Genomic DNA, 14,532 nt, shown 5'->3' on the forward strand with positions numbered 1-14,532 from the left:
GACTTCTGTACCTAAGTGTAAGTCGAGAGAGGAATCTCAATCGCTGTTCGTATTTCATTTCTCAGCAATTTTTAACCATCTCTTCTGAACAAGTTCCATGTCTTCTATAACCCTAAGTGAACTATACACACGCCGCATATTCTATCTTTGACCTGATTAAAGATTTATAAAGTGTAAGAAAAGAACTTTTAAATAAATTTTTGAAGTGTCTTTTAATTAAGCCTAAAATTTATTTTAGGTGGATGAAGGTAAAGAAACTGATTAAATTTAATTATTTATTGTTGTATAGATATGTTCCTGAAATTTTATATCACATTCGAACAAGACACCTAAATCTTTAACAACATCCAATTTATCCAGAGCAAAACCGTTGATCTTAAAAGAAGTATCAGCAAAGTCATTTGCATGTCAAAAATATTTAGAGATACATATATCAACATTCATTTTCGGCTCCCATTTCACACTCCATTCATACAAATCATCCAAGCAGACTTGTAGAACCATCCCATCCTCATCCCATGGAATTTGTATAAATATCTTAGCATCATCAGCATGCATATTATCTAGCGCTCAACTAATCGGCAAGGTTGAATTCAATCAAATTTAATCATAAGAATTTGTTCAACTCTTAAAGCTTTCTCATTCACTGTCTTGTCTGAGAAGCCGGTTCAATGATTCGTCGAGTCATTGCGTAGGAATTTAAAAAAAAATTTTTAAACAATTTTATATTTTGACATTTTAAAATTAAATTTCAAACCTAGTTTTTAGCTTGAATTTAAAAAACGACTTTTTAAAAAAAGTAATTTAACATTTAACATTCAAATTAACTTTTAAGCTTTCATCACTAACATTATTGAGTTCCTTTTGAAAGATTCAACATAAAAAAACCCTCCTTATTTAATTTTCCAGTCTGAATAATTGAAACAAGCTGGGAGTGCACATTCGACTGATTGTCAGACATTTAACAGCAAAGTTAATTCAGGAATTAGTAGACGAATATACTGAAATAACACCTAAATAACACCTCACTTATATATTTAAACTTATAAAAATTCATGCTGTGATTATTTCCCATTATTTCGATTTCAAATTTATTTCAAAATTATTGATAATTCTAGCATAAAAACTGCGAAAGTTAACGCATCTGACGTTTCAATGTGCTTGGGCAAGCACGAAAAACTGTTGTTCACATTCAACCTAGTAAGTCTGAATGATGTAAAATATGCAGAACACTACCTAAGTAGGTTTCTATGTAAATGCAATTGTGTGTGAGAGTGTTTCGTACTTAAGTGTGTGTGGGTATGTGTGTGTGTCTGTGTGTTTTGTGTGTGTGTATGTACGTTTTTTGAAAGAAAGATATTGTTTATGTTTGTGCGTGTATATTCTAGTGTGTTTTTAGTTTGTGTTTGTATCTGCACGTTTCTGAAGGCATGTGTGTGTATGTTTGTGTGGGTTTGTGTGAGTGTTTATGAGTGTGTACGTGTATGTGTACGCTTGTTTGTATGTGTACGTTTGTTTATGTTTGTTTGTGTGTGTTTGTTTGTCGGGATGTTGATTGATTCGTGTCAACAAAACACTATCTCGTTGGGATTGTTTTTTATTATTTACGATGTGGTTTTTGAGCGTCGTTGTAATGAATCACAAGGAAGAGATATTACTTATTTAGGATTTTATTTTAACATTTTATTATCAATATCTGCTTAACGTAATTAAATGGAATTTTTGGAAAAAATCTAAATAATAAATATGATAAAATATTTTTTCAATGAATTGTATTTCTGGGCATTAATATTCGGCGTTATTATTTGTTTATGGCATGTAGTGGAATGGTACATAAGCCTGTTTGTGTTGTAGATTTGGGCTGTTCATCATATCATAACCCTTCTTGTGTGCATGTTTGCTATCGTAGGTGCAATCAATTATTCCTTTAAATCTTTACACTCCATACATTTGCATGTTTGTGTGTTATGTTGATTGGTGGTTGGCTGTTTGGCAGGTTGGTTGGCTGGTTTGTTGGTTGTTTGGTTGGTTGGTTGAATGGTGGGCTGGTTGGTTGGTTGTTTCAATGCTTGGTTGATTGATTGGTTGGTTGGTTGATTAGTAGGTAGTTTTCATTTGTTTATTTATTTAAGATGCGAATGCGTGTGTTTGTGTGTATTTTTTTGGCAACGAACAGACGTTAAACTGTGTGTGGTTTTAAGTGTTATAACAAATAAACAATAAATTGTGTATTCAGATCAAAATTTTGAAAAAATTCTATTTAGATAATAAAAAAGTCTAAACATATATGACTGATTGAAATCTATCAACCCGTAAAATCAACCACAATGCATTTAACTCTGAAACAACAAAATCCACCAAAGAACATTGTAAGAGAAACAAACTAAAAATACATATACGCAAAGATATACATGTAAGGTATGAAAGATATAACATGCTAAGTGTGTGCAAAGAACAAAATGAATAAGACATCGTCAAATTGTTATATAACAGGCAACTATGCACCGAATGAGAAAATACATCTCAAATTAAAATTTTTATTATAATAATGTATGTTTTTGTGTGTGTTTGTGTGTGTTTATGTGTTTGTGTGTTTATTGTTACATGGCTGTTGAATCATCTCCAAGTTACCTATTATATTTTGTTCGTACTTATTGTTCGTATGTTTATTGTTCGTATGTTTATTGTTCGTATGTTTATTTCCACGAACATACATATGCACAGAGCCAAATTGCTTAATTTTACGGAAAATCTTACTTACAAAGGGACCGTTCATGTCAGGCTTCAAGGGGGGTTCCACTTGTGACACTTTATGACGAGGGGTTATCCCTTTTTTTAAATAAACAAAACAATTAATAAATTTTCTTTCATATATATATATATATATATATATATATATACGTATATATATATATATATATATATATATATATGCGCCAAATGAATATTAAAGTTTTCAAGCGAGCAGCAAATAGCTCATGAATATTAATTAAAGGAGGAGTCAAATTTAAATGCCATCGTTAAAGTTTACCGCTGTGTACGTGTTAAAATTGTTAATATTAGTTAATATTGATTCGTTATATTTTAACAGCTACGGTAAAGCAATTAGATCTCGACCTACCATCATATGAACTTGTCGTTCGTTATTTTGATATCAATGAAAAATAAAATGCATAGAACAATTACATTGTTTAATGATTCTTCTCTAAGAGGGGTAAAGGGGTAAAGTTTGTGACAAGCTTATTTTTGGGTGGTTGGTCGATTTGTGACAGTTTGTGACACAACGGAGAGGGGGGCAAAAAAACGTTAATAAAACGTGACATCCTTTATAGACAGCCTCCTTAATCATTGACTAGTCAATTTAATTAACTAATTAATTAATCTATTTATTCGTTTTCATAAATCATTAATTCTGCGTCTATCAGATTCTGAATTTTTAAAGAATAATAATAAAAAAAGAATCTATCCAACGAGAGTACAGCATGCTGCCATTCCAATTGACTTTGCTTCAGGCAGAATTCTGAGCGACTTTTTTATGCTTGTGTTATTCAACATTTGATGGACACTTCCGTGTAATCTTTTTTTTATCTCTCCTGAGAATTATTTGTTTGTTCGTATGCACTTGTTGCTGGTGTTTCTGTTCTAGGTTTTTTTTTGCGCTGGGCTGTGGCTAAATGCTGTTAACCAGTCGAATGAGATTTAACTTTTGTTTCAACTAAATTGAACTTAATGCAACTCAAAGAATTATTTCGATCTTGAAATCTAATTTGTGAAACCATTTCTCAGGATTCATCTTCCATACATCAATCACTTGTAACATAACTTAAGTTTTAACAATATCTTTTTGTTGAAGAATTTATTTTTTTATCACTAACTCACAACGATATCAAATTTTAAACACATTTAATCCTGCAGACCAAATAAACATTGACATAACTCGTACATGCATTCGTCCGTCTTTTTTACTTTCAGATCTAACATACCTTCAATATTGCATAAAAGTATTGTTCAATTCAAAAGCTACTGATAACTTAAAAAATATTTATTCAAAATTAAAATAGTTAGATAAAAGCATGTACATCATTTTTTCTAAGCATTTTTAACTACATAGTTAAAATAAAATGCCAAACAAAAAATGTCGCAACCGAAAGTCAGATAATTGAAAAACGAAAAAATAGAAAAATAGAAAAAATGTAAAATAGTAAAAATGTATAATAAAAAAAAGAATTTTTTGAGAATGTTTTAAAAAATCAGAGCCAATACGAAAAAAAAACACATGCTAACAGAGGAAACGATCGAATATTTCAGTGTTTTAGAACGAATAAGGTTGAACGTTAATAGTCAAAAAAGATGATAGAAGAAAAAATTTAGAGGGAATAAAGTGAGCAGCAAAAAAGCGCGCGAAATTACATTTCTAAATCTCTGATTTGATTGGCTAACCGAATTCTGACGTCATTATTGCTGGTCGCCAATCGTTGGTGTCGTTAGAAACGTCGATGCTTATGTGTTGCTCGGATAGATCCTTTGCTGGTTTTTATCTTTGTTTTTTGGTACAACCGGCATTTTTGTTCTTGCTATTTGTTATTGTCGTTTTGTGGGTTTTGTTGTTGTTGTTGCTGCTGCTGTTTTCGTATGTTTTGCAGATTAAAATTTAATTATTCTTTTTACTATCGTTCTTGTAATATAATTGAAATTGTGTGTGTTTATAAGCCTTGTCAAATTCTGTTCAATTGATGTACCCGTGTAACCAGTATATGGTAGATGATTTTTTGACTGATTTTATTTTTTTGTAACTGTGAGTTGAGAGATGTGTTTTGTTTGATTGTTGTTCATCTTCGTGAATTCTTTCATTCATTCATTCTTTCAACAGAGTAACGTAGAAAGTGAGAAAAAGTTGCCTCATATTTTTAATTTCCACTCTTAAAATATACAAGTAGTTTTTACAAAAATAATCACATTTTGGATGTTTTTCATGCTTATATAACAAAAATAATTAAATTTCAAATTGTCTTTATAATTTGTGACTTGGATTTCAATATTGTTTTTGTTTGTTGAGATGCTGTTTATGGTTGGATGTTTTTTGTAATATTGGTTTTACCGACATGTCGAATGAATTTGTCACCGTATTAACTTTTTTGTTAAACTTATGCTCAAAACGTTGTTCGTGGTTGAAGTTTTCAATTTTAGGCTAATGTTGAAAATAATAATTTTATACAATTGTAGTTGTTTGTTGATGTTTTTGTTGTCGCTGCTATTGATATGATTGTTGTTGTTGGTATTGTTGCTGGTGTTATTGTCAATGTTGTAACTGATGTTATTATGATTGTTGCTGATGTTGTTGTTGTTGCTGTTGTTATTTATGTTGCTGTTGTTATTGTTACTGATGTTTTTGTTGGTATTGTTGCTGATGTTGTTGTATCGCAGTTACTGATGTTATTATAATTATTGTTATAGTTGTTGATGTTATTGATGTTGTTGTTTTAACCGATGTTGTTATTGTTGGTATTGTTGTAACTGACGTTGTTTTTGTTGTTACTGATGTTATTATAATTGTTGTTGTTTTTACTGATGTTATTGATGTTGTTGTTGTAACTGTTGTTGATGATAATGATGATGATGATGATGTTGTTGTTGTTACTATTTCAAATGGTTGACCCAACAGTTTTAATTTCCCATCAGTCAATCATCAACAGGATGTTCCACGTTGGGTTTGTTATGCACAAGTTGTGCTGGTGATGACTATGACGATGATGACGATGATGCCGCCAATGGTCATGAATATAACCATGACTTGGTTGAGGATGATAATATGATTAATGATATTGATGATGTTGGTACACAATGATAATGATGCTGGATGTTGAAACATTATTTATACTAGTTTTTTCAAGATGAAATTTCAGAACAAAACCTTTTTTTTATTCAACAAGTAGAAGAGAGATATCATATCATTAATACAACAAACGAATTATGATACACGACATCCTAAACAATTCATCCAACAAAGAGTTGTAAAGAAACATCGGCCAAACAAATAGTTATACAAACGAAAAAACAAACAAACAAAAAGTTGAGGAATAAATATAAATTAGTATTCCAGATATGCGTCTGAAATGATGTACTATATTGACTGATATTTATTAGCGTCCCGTGCTTATTCGTCTTGCACTCCAGTTTATTTATTGCTCGTAGTTTGAGTCAATCTCTTAATGTCATTATTTCATATTATTTGTAATGAATATAACGCTTTTTGATGTATCAGCGTTGATTTAATTTTGCTTATTAATTGTTTGATAAATCAAAATTTTAATTACGAAAAAAACTTTGAATTTTTATCATTTGAAATAACATTAACAGTTTTTGATGTGTTTATTTAGAGTTTATTCAAATTACTACAATACTGCATAAAATATGGTCTCCTTTCAAAATTTAAGTGAATAAATTATATATGAATAGACTGCCAGATAAGTGTGACTGTTAGCCACTGTCATTGACATCATCATCTTCATCGTCATCTTCGTCATCATCGTCATAGTCATCGCCATCATCATTACCAATAGCTCCAAACACATGTAGAAGACGAAATGAAATCAGTGAAGTGATGATTGAGATGGCAAGCCGCAAATTCAGTGGAAAAGTTGAAAGATGAATGGATAAATGAATGAATGGATGAATGTATGAATGGATGATTGAACGAACGAACGAACAAATGAATGAAACATAATTATGATATAATTATTAACATAATTAAAATAATAATCAATAACAAAATTATTTTAAAAATTTTATCAACTTTTTTATACAATTTTTTTGTCATCCACATGCATGCGCGGGTATGAGTGTGTATGTGTTAATGTGTGCTTGTTTGTTTGTGTGTATGTGTGTATGTGCTTGTGTATGTACGCGCGTAAGTTTTGTTGTACATGGGACGTTAGCAGTTGACGGATGAGCAATAATTGGTCAATCAATAAACACTGGAATGATAACTCGCTTTTAATTCGTTCAGTTTTCCGCTACGTCATCATTATCGTCATCGTCGTCGTCGTCCTCGCCATCATCGTCGTCATCATCATTTTTCATTTAATCTATTCAAATTATTCATTAAATTGTCCTTCGATCATTTCATTAATCGCTTGATTGACCCTCAGATGTACTTTCGATCAGCTGATGATATGTTAGTTGTTTTTTCATCCGTCCGTCCGTCCGTCCATCCATCCATCCATCCATCCATTCATCTATCTATCCATCTATCCATCAATTTATCCATCTATTTATCCATCCATCTACACATAATTTCATCCATTTATCTGGTAAACTATATAGGCCTTCGTTCATTCATTTATTTATTATCATTATTTCAATCCTTTTTCAATTTTTAGGTGTAGAAAACCAGATACATTTTTACTTATTTACAAATTCGATTTTCAATCCGATCATTCACTCTCACTCACACACTCACTCACTCACTTACTTACTCACTCTTTCACTCACTCACTCACTCACTCACTCACTCACTCACTCACTCACTCACTCACTCACTCACTCACTCACTCACTCACTCACTCACTCACTCACTCACTCACTCACTCACTCACTCACCCACTCACTCACTCACCCACCCACTCGCTCACTCACTCACTCGCTCACTCGCTTACTCACTCACTCACTCACTCACTCACTCACTCACTCACTCACTCACTCACTCATTCACCCATCCACCCACTCACTCACTCACTCACTCACCCACCCACTCGCTCACTCACTCGTTCACTCGCTTACTCACTCACTCACTCACTCATTCACCCATCCACCCACTCACTCACTCACCCACCCACTCGCTCACTCACTCACTCGCTCACTCGCTTACTCACTCACTCACTCACTCACTCATAAATTTATAGAAACCAAAAAATAAATAAAAGCTATTACCGAAAGCGGATGGAAGCATTTGCATCTACTCGATCGACCTCATGGGCAGATAGTGGCGTGCTCCAGGTTTTATGTTGAATGCCTGCTTGATGATTAAATGATGAGCTCTGACGATTAGGCACTGGTTTGATGATGAAAAATCTTATTGGAAAATATGGTTTTCAGTTTATATGGTGATTTTGTGTGGTGATTGTGGGTGTGGGAGTTGATAAAATGTACGGTTTTGAGAGTTTTGGTGAAAAAACTATGACAAATGTGTGATGTTGATGATGAATTACATTATGCAAATGAGTTTGACAGGGACAATGAAGATGCTGATATGATGAGGACGTTGGTGTGATGGTTTTAAGCTAATAACGATGCTGTTTTTAATACAGTGGTTGATTGTAGTGGTGTTATCTAATAGGTTTATTTATAGAGAAAAAGATGATGACCATAATACTGGCATTAAGACTTATCAAGTTTACACGAATGAGCCAACCAACTCAAACACGACTAAATGTATGGCTGAATTTTCAGAAATGACCAAACTGAAGTCGTAGTACGCAGAGATATGATGGTCATGGTTTGGATCAAAATGAACATGACTATCGCATCTTCCTCACACTATCAGCCATGTCATCATTTTCATCCGTGGAATTTTGTTTCAAATATAAATCAGATTATGAATGTTTACGATACTATGAAAAAAATGAAATAGCATAACAGCTCAGATTATTGCGCTAAAAAAAACCACACGTGACAATTTTAATGACGTCATCCGCTACGCTACCGTCACAACCACCATCATCATCATCATAACTCTCGACATTTTTTATGACATCATCAAGCACTTGACGCACGTGATCATCCGAAAACGCGCCGATTTTACAATAGAACGTTGGATGGCGTCTTTTTTGTTCTTTTATAATGGCGGATGTTCCGAGCTACAACCACCATTGTTGCTAGTGTTGCAGCTTCCGTTACTTCTAGTGGCGTGGTTTATTGTCAATGTTTTATTATTATTATTGTTTTTGTTGTTGTTGTTGTTGTTATTATTATTATTATATTATTATCTTAATTATTATTGTGTTATTGTATTATGCCCTTCTCATCAGTGCACTGGCTGTGAACAATTAATTGTGCTAATTAAAATTATACCCATTCATCAAATTGTTATTCTTATTCTCACCGAAGAGAAAAAAATATCATTATTGTTATTGTTTATTATTATTGTTTTTGTTATTGTTGTTTATTATTATTATTATTATTATTATTATTCAATTTATCATAATGCTTTAACGTCAGCGAAGACGTTTTAATACAAGGCTGCAATGTTGCGGAGTTGTGGTAGTAGTAGTGGTTGTTGTAGTAGTGGTAGTAATAATAGTAGCAGTAGTAATAGTTGTGGTAATGGTAGTAGTAGTAGTATTTTTAGTAGTTGTAGTAGTATTTGTAGTAGTAGTAGTAGTATTTGTAGTAGTAGTAGTATTTGTAGTAGTAGTAGAAGTAATAGTAGTAGTAGTAGTAGTAGTAGAAGTAGTAGTAGTAGAAGTAGTAGTAGTAGTAGTAGTTGTTGTTATTGTAGTAATAGTAGTAGTAGTAGTAGTAGTGGTAATAGTTTTTAGTAGCAGCAGAAGCAAGCGGTAGCGGTAGTAGTTGTAGTAAAAGTTTTTGTTTTCAATGATTTTTATATTTCTAACAGTGTTTCACATTACTTTCCATTTCATATAATTTTCAAATTTTTTTTGTTATTTGCCGCCATTGTCGTTAGATTCATCAGTGCGTTAAATAATTTCAGTGGCGAGGACTTTTGCAACCGCTTTGAAAACTTCTAGAAATATCCGCAGACTGTCGACTGATTGCATTGCATGAGAGAAAGAAACTTGAAGAAGAGATTTGAACCTACTTTCGAGAAATGATTGATTGACATTTCTGAATGGACCGGACCGATAATGTTAACTTCATCAAAAATTAATAAAAAATTGGTAGAAGATTTTAGACACCGTCAAAAAACGCAGACGTAATTGGTGTCAGAGGCTTGTAAATTGATTAGTTGAAATTATTCATGAGCAAAATTATTTCATTGAAACCTGGTCTATAATATTAAGAAAGTTATGTAAGAAATGGAAAAAAAAATGTTTTATAGTGCTAGAGTTTTTAGGATATATTTGGGGGAGTTGCACACATTTTTTATAATTTTCGGATTTCAAACAGCTTGCTCCTAAGTCAGCCAACAAATACTAGCATATGTTATGTTAACATTACATTGTTTTAACTATCAAATCATTTTTGTGTTGTACATCATTTTGTGTTGTCGATATAAATTTGTCATTTAGGCTATTATAATAGTTTTTATTCAAATTATTAATATTTTCAACATAAAAACCTAATTTTAATTAGAATTAGTAACATTTACAATAGAAAAATTTGAAGTTTGTTTTAAAACCGTAGTTTAGTTTATCATAATTATCATAATTACATAGTTATTGTTGATGGTGAGTGAGGATGTCATTGTTGTTGTGACAATTGTTTTTGAGATTATTAGTGGTGATGAACCTGGTTGTGATTCTCGTGGTTTTTCATAGTTATATTTATGATATTTTAGTGCAGTTACAAACCTTTTTTCATAACGTTCAATGTAATTTTAGACTGAGTTTGTGGTGTTCTCTAATATACATTACACCATAATTTAGTGTTTATAGTTTTTTGATTAGTTTTCTTTAATTAAATAATGTTGGTTAATGTTATATATTTGGTTGTTGTTGTTGTCAACAGAGCTATTGTCATCTAGTTATTTATTGACGATGTTCTGCAGTGTTGTTGAAACTATTTTCATTTTTTCTGTCCGCTTTTTTTTGCCTGCTTTTGTTCTTTATTGTGCTAAGTTGTGGTTTATGGCTTGTCAGCTTTAGGGTCTCATTTCTGCTTTTTTCAGACACAGCAAACAACAACCGCAAAAACCTCGAAAAACAAACACTACAACGACTACAACTACCACTACTACCGCTACTACACAAGCTACAACAACCACAAAATATGTAAAAAGTAGAGTACATCTACAACAATAGCAAGGAACAAAAATAATAAAAGAAAAACAATCACGTGTTCTGAAACTGTCACGTTTTTACGTTGATGTTTATAATGGAATTTTTATACGAATTTATTTACTCGTTCATAAAAAGTATTTTTTGTAAAATAAATGTTTCAAAAGACTTTTAAAAACTTAACAGCCATGTTAAATTTATAAATAAATTAGCATTACGTTTCAAATCTTGGCTGTTTGAAGTTTGAATTAGTTTGTGTTTTTAAATCTAAACACTGTTATCAATACAATTTCTTCTATTATGTTACCTGCTTCTAAAACTTTTGATGTTTCTCAAAAGTTTTATAGTCTAGGCTTTGTCTTTGATTCTAGCATGTCTTTTTATTCCAGAAATTCATAATTTCATCTAAGTAAAACAAAAAACTTTTACATTTTCTTAAAGATTCTACTTTTCTCCTTCTTGCTTCTTTTTCAGTTTTATCTACGATTGATTATTGTAACTCTATCTACTATTGTCTTCCTGATTCTACACTCTATCCTTTAAATAAAGCTTTTAATTCATCTGCTCTTCTAGTTGCTCCTGCCCTTTCCTTTTCTTATATATTTCCGTATCTTTTTCTTTGGCACTGGCTGCTCATAATATATAGAATAATTTTTAAAATCTGCACAATAATGTAAAGTCTCAATCTGAATTCTTTTCTAAGTACTTATTATATATATTAACTGAACCTAAACGCCTCGATTTACGATCGTCTTCTTGTTCTCACTTTTTCTTAACTTGTGTTAAACACTTTTCTGCTAAATGCACGTTTGCTTTTCTGGCCTTTTTCACTGGAACACTCTGCCACTTTCTCTGACTACTTCTCCATTATTTACACAGTTTAAAGCAAATCCTAAGACCCATCTGTTTGTAAAATTCACTGAGAAGTGCTGTTGAACATCGCAGAAATAGCGCCTAACTTGATTGATTGATTGTAGCAACTATACACATTTTTGATCCAAAAGGAGATGTTTGACCGAGATCTATGTGCAATGCTGGTTTCAGTCGATTTTGTTTGGAGACGCATAAACTGTAGTCGGCCAAATCTGTCTTTTCTTGAATACCAATTGAATTTAACTTTCATATAGTTAAAATTGTATCAATTCTTGATCCGAACAATTATTCCAGTTGTTTGCGGTGATTAAAATCAATTGAATGAATGTCAGCCAATAGAGTAGTATGGGTGAAATGGGATTTGATCAAAATGTCTATTGATTTCTAATGGATTGTTTGATCCTGTTTGATGAAGAAAAAGAAAAGGTGAATCACTACTAGAGCAATTATTACAACTGGTAGTAGAAAATAGAATGAAAAAATCGGAACAAAACAGAACAAAATTTCAAAATCCAATTTTTATACAAATGAAAATGTTCACCAGAAATTTTTTCAACTCCTCCGTAAGTCATTCATGAACCGGCCTTAACTTCTTTACTCATAAAAAGTTCTCCACAGATGAACCTAGGTCAAGTAGACATCAAGGTCAACAACTGAGTCCTTGAAGTCAGTAACTTTTTCAAAGATAAGGCAGTAGTAGAAGTGTTATCAACGGTTAAAGCTGCTACTAGCTACTGGCAGAGGTAATAGGGATCATAGTACCAGCAGTTTTGATCTCTGTTATCTCAGCCATAATCACCGTTATGAAATAAATGCATTTTGAAATTTCAAAACAAAAAGCATGAAAGGTTAAAAAATTTAATATTAATTATTTAAAAAAACTTAATGGAAATTGTAAAAAAAATGTCATTTTTTTAACATTCCCATTTATATATTGAAATTATAATACTTTTAATTTTCAATATGAAACATTCCCATTGAAACTCCTTGACATTTATTTAAAAACACACCCTTTATTAAGAAATGCGTTCGGGCGAATTCGAAATACTGATCTCAACAAAAGCTGATTTCAGTTTTTTAAAAATACATCAGCATATACGAATCCTATAACAAAATTGTGATTAAAAATTGCGTTTTAATTATTTTTCGAATTTTTTGACGTATGTTGTTTCAGTAGGAAGAAGTAAAACTTCAACCATCTTTTCATTACTTACTACCCAATTGAGAACACCTTCGGAATGTTAAAATTTTATAAAATTTCACCATTGCTGTAGTTCTCTTTATTTTATGCTGTTTTAAAAAATTAAATTAGAAATAATAAATGAAGATAAATTTGAAATTTAATTATATTGTATAATGTATTGCACAAAAAATTCTAAATCATGTTGTTCGCTAAAACTAAATATCAACCACGGTGCATGTGCTCTTAACATTACTCGAGCCTAAAATAAACTGCGCCATCTGTACAATGGTAGTGTTACGGTCATGTAGTTAAAGCAGGATTCTCTTGTGACCGCTGCCATTTTTATAAAGCCAGTACAAACTTTTCGCCCAGAGCGGATATCCTACTAAACCAGTTTGATGTTTGTCAATCATTCCAATTCTACAAAATTTTCATGTAGAATTTTAAACCACTACTTATATAAAAAATGTTTTTTTGTTGTTTTCATTCAAATAACAAAATAACAGAACGTAAAGGTTTTTCTGAAAAAATCTTTCTGATCAAAAATTACTAAAACATATAAACATAAACAATTTATCTCCTTCTCAAGGATGGCAAAAGATAAATTAATGCAAAGCTGGTTTGACTTTCCATAAATTTCATTTCATTACGGAAAATTTAATGGAAAGTCATGTGGTCTGTTTTGCGTGGTCTTCTCTCAATGAATTATAAACAATACATAGCCAGGGTTTTTTGTATTTTGTAGAATATAATTTTTTTAAATAAAAGTGGTTCTAAATATTAATTTGTTACGATTATTCAATATCAATAGTATTTAGAGTAGTAATAACAAAGTAATTATTTATTTTTGTTAATTTATTCCACCACTGTAGAGTAAATAATATAAATAAAATAACTCTACCTACCTGTCCTCACATGCCAAAATGAACAAAACATATATAACCTGAAAAATATTTCTTGTGGTTTTGAAACTTCATTTCAAAAGTACACACTGAACACAAAAATGATTGAAATATGGTCACTCAGTTTTTCTCCATTTGAAGAATTTGTGAATGCTTGTTAAAAATGTTTAACGACCCATGAATTATCTTTGTTGATTATGTAGTTAGTTGGTTCTTGGAAGCACCCTCTAAGCATATTTTTATTGTTGTTCGTTGAATTTTTTTTTTGAGAACATATGCTCTGTGCTATTTTGTATGTTTTTTTGTATTTTACTGGTATATTTGTTTACTGTTAATTTTGTTTGTTGGATGAAGATTAGTTTCTATTTCATACTTCATGCAGTTGACTGTTTCAACCAAATTAAAAAATGTTAACTGTAAATCAGTGATTGAAACTCTAACAGTTTTCAAACTACAACAATAGCGGTCTTTCATGTAATGTTTACAGATAGAAAAAACAATTCAGCAAAACAGCAATGAAAATATTTTTTAATTTTTAAATAATTTGAACAAAGAAAGCAAAATAATAGAATAGAAATATGCGTGGACATTTAAGTTGTTTTTTAACTCGTTGTTTTTT

This window comes from Helobdella robusta, assembly GCF_000326865.2.
Source record: "Helobdella robusta unplaced genomic scaffold HELROscaffold_6, whole genome shotgun sequence".
Classification (NCBI taxonomy): domain Eukaryota; kingdom Metazoa; phylum Annelida; class Clitellata; order Rhynchobdellida; family Glossiphoniidae; genus Helobdella; species Helobdella robusta.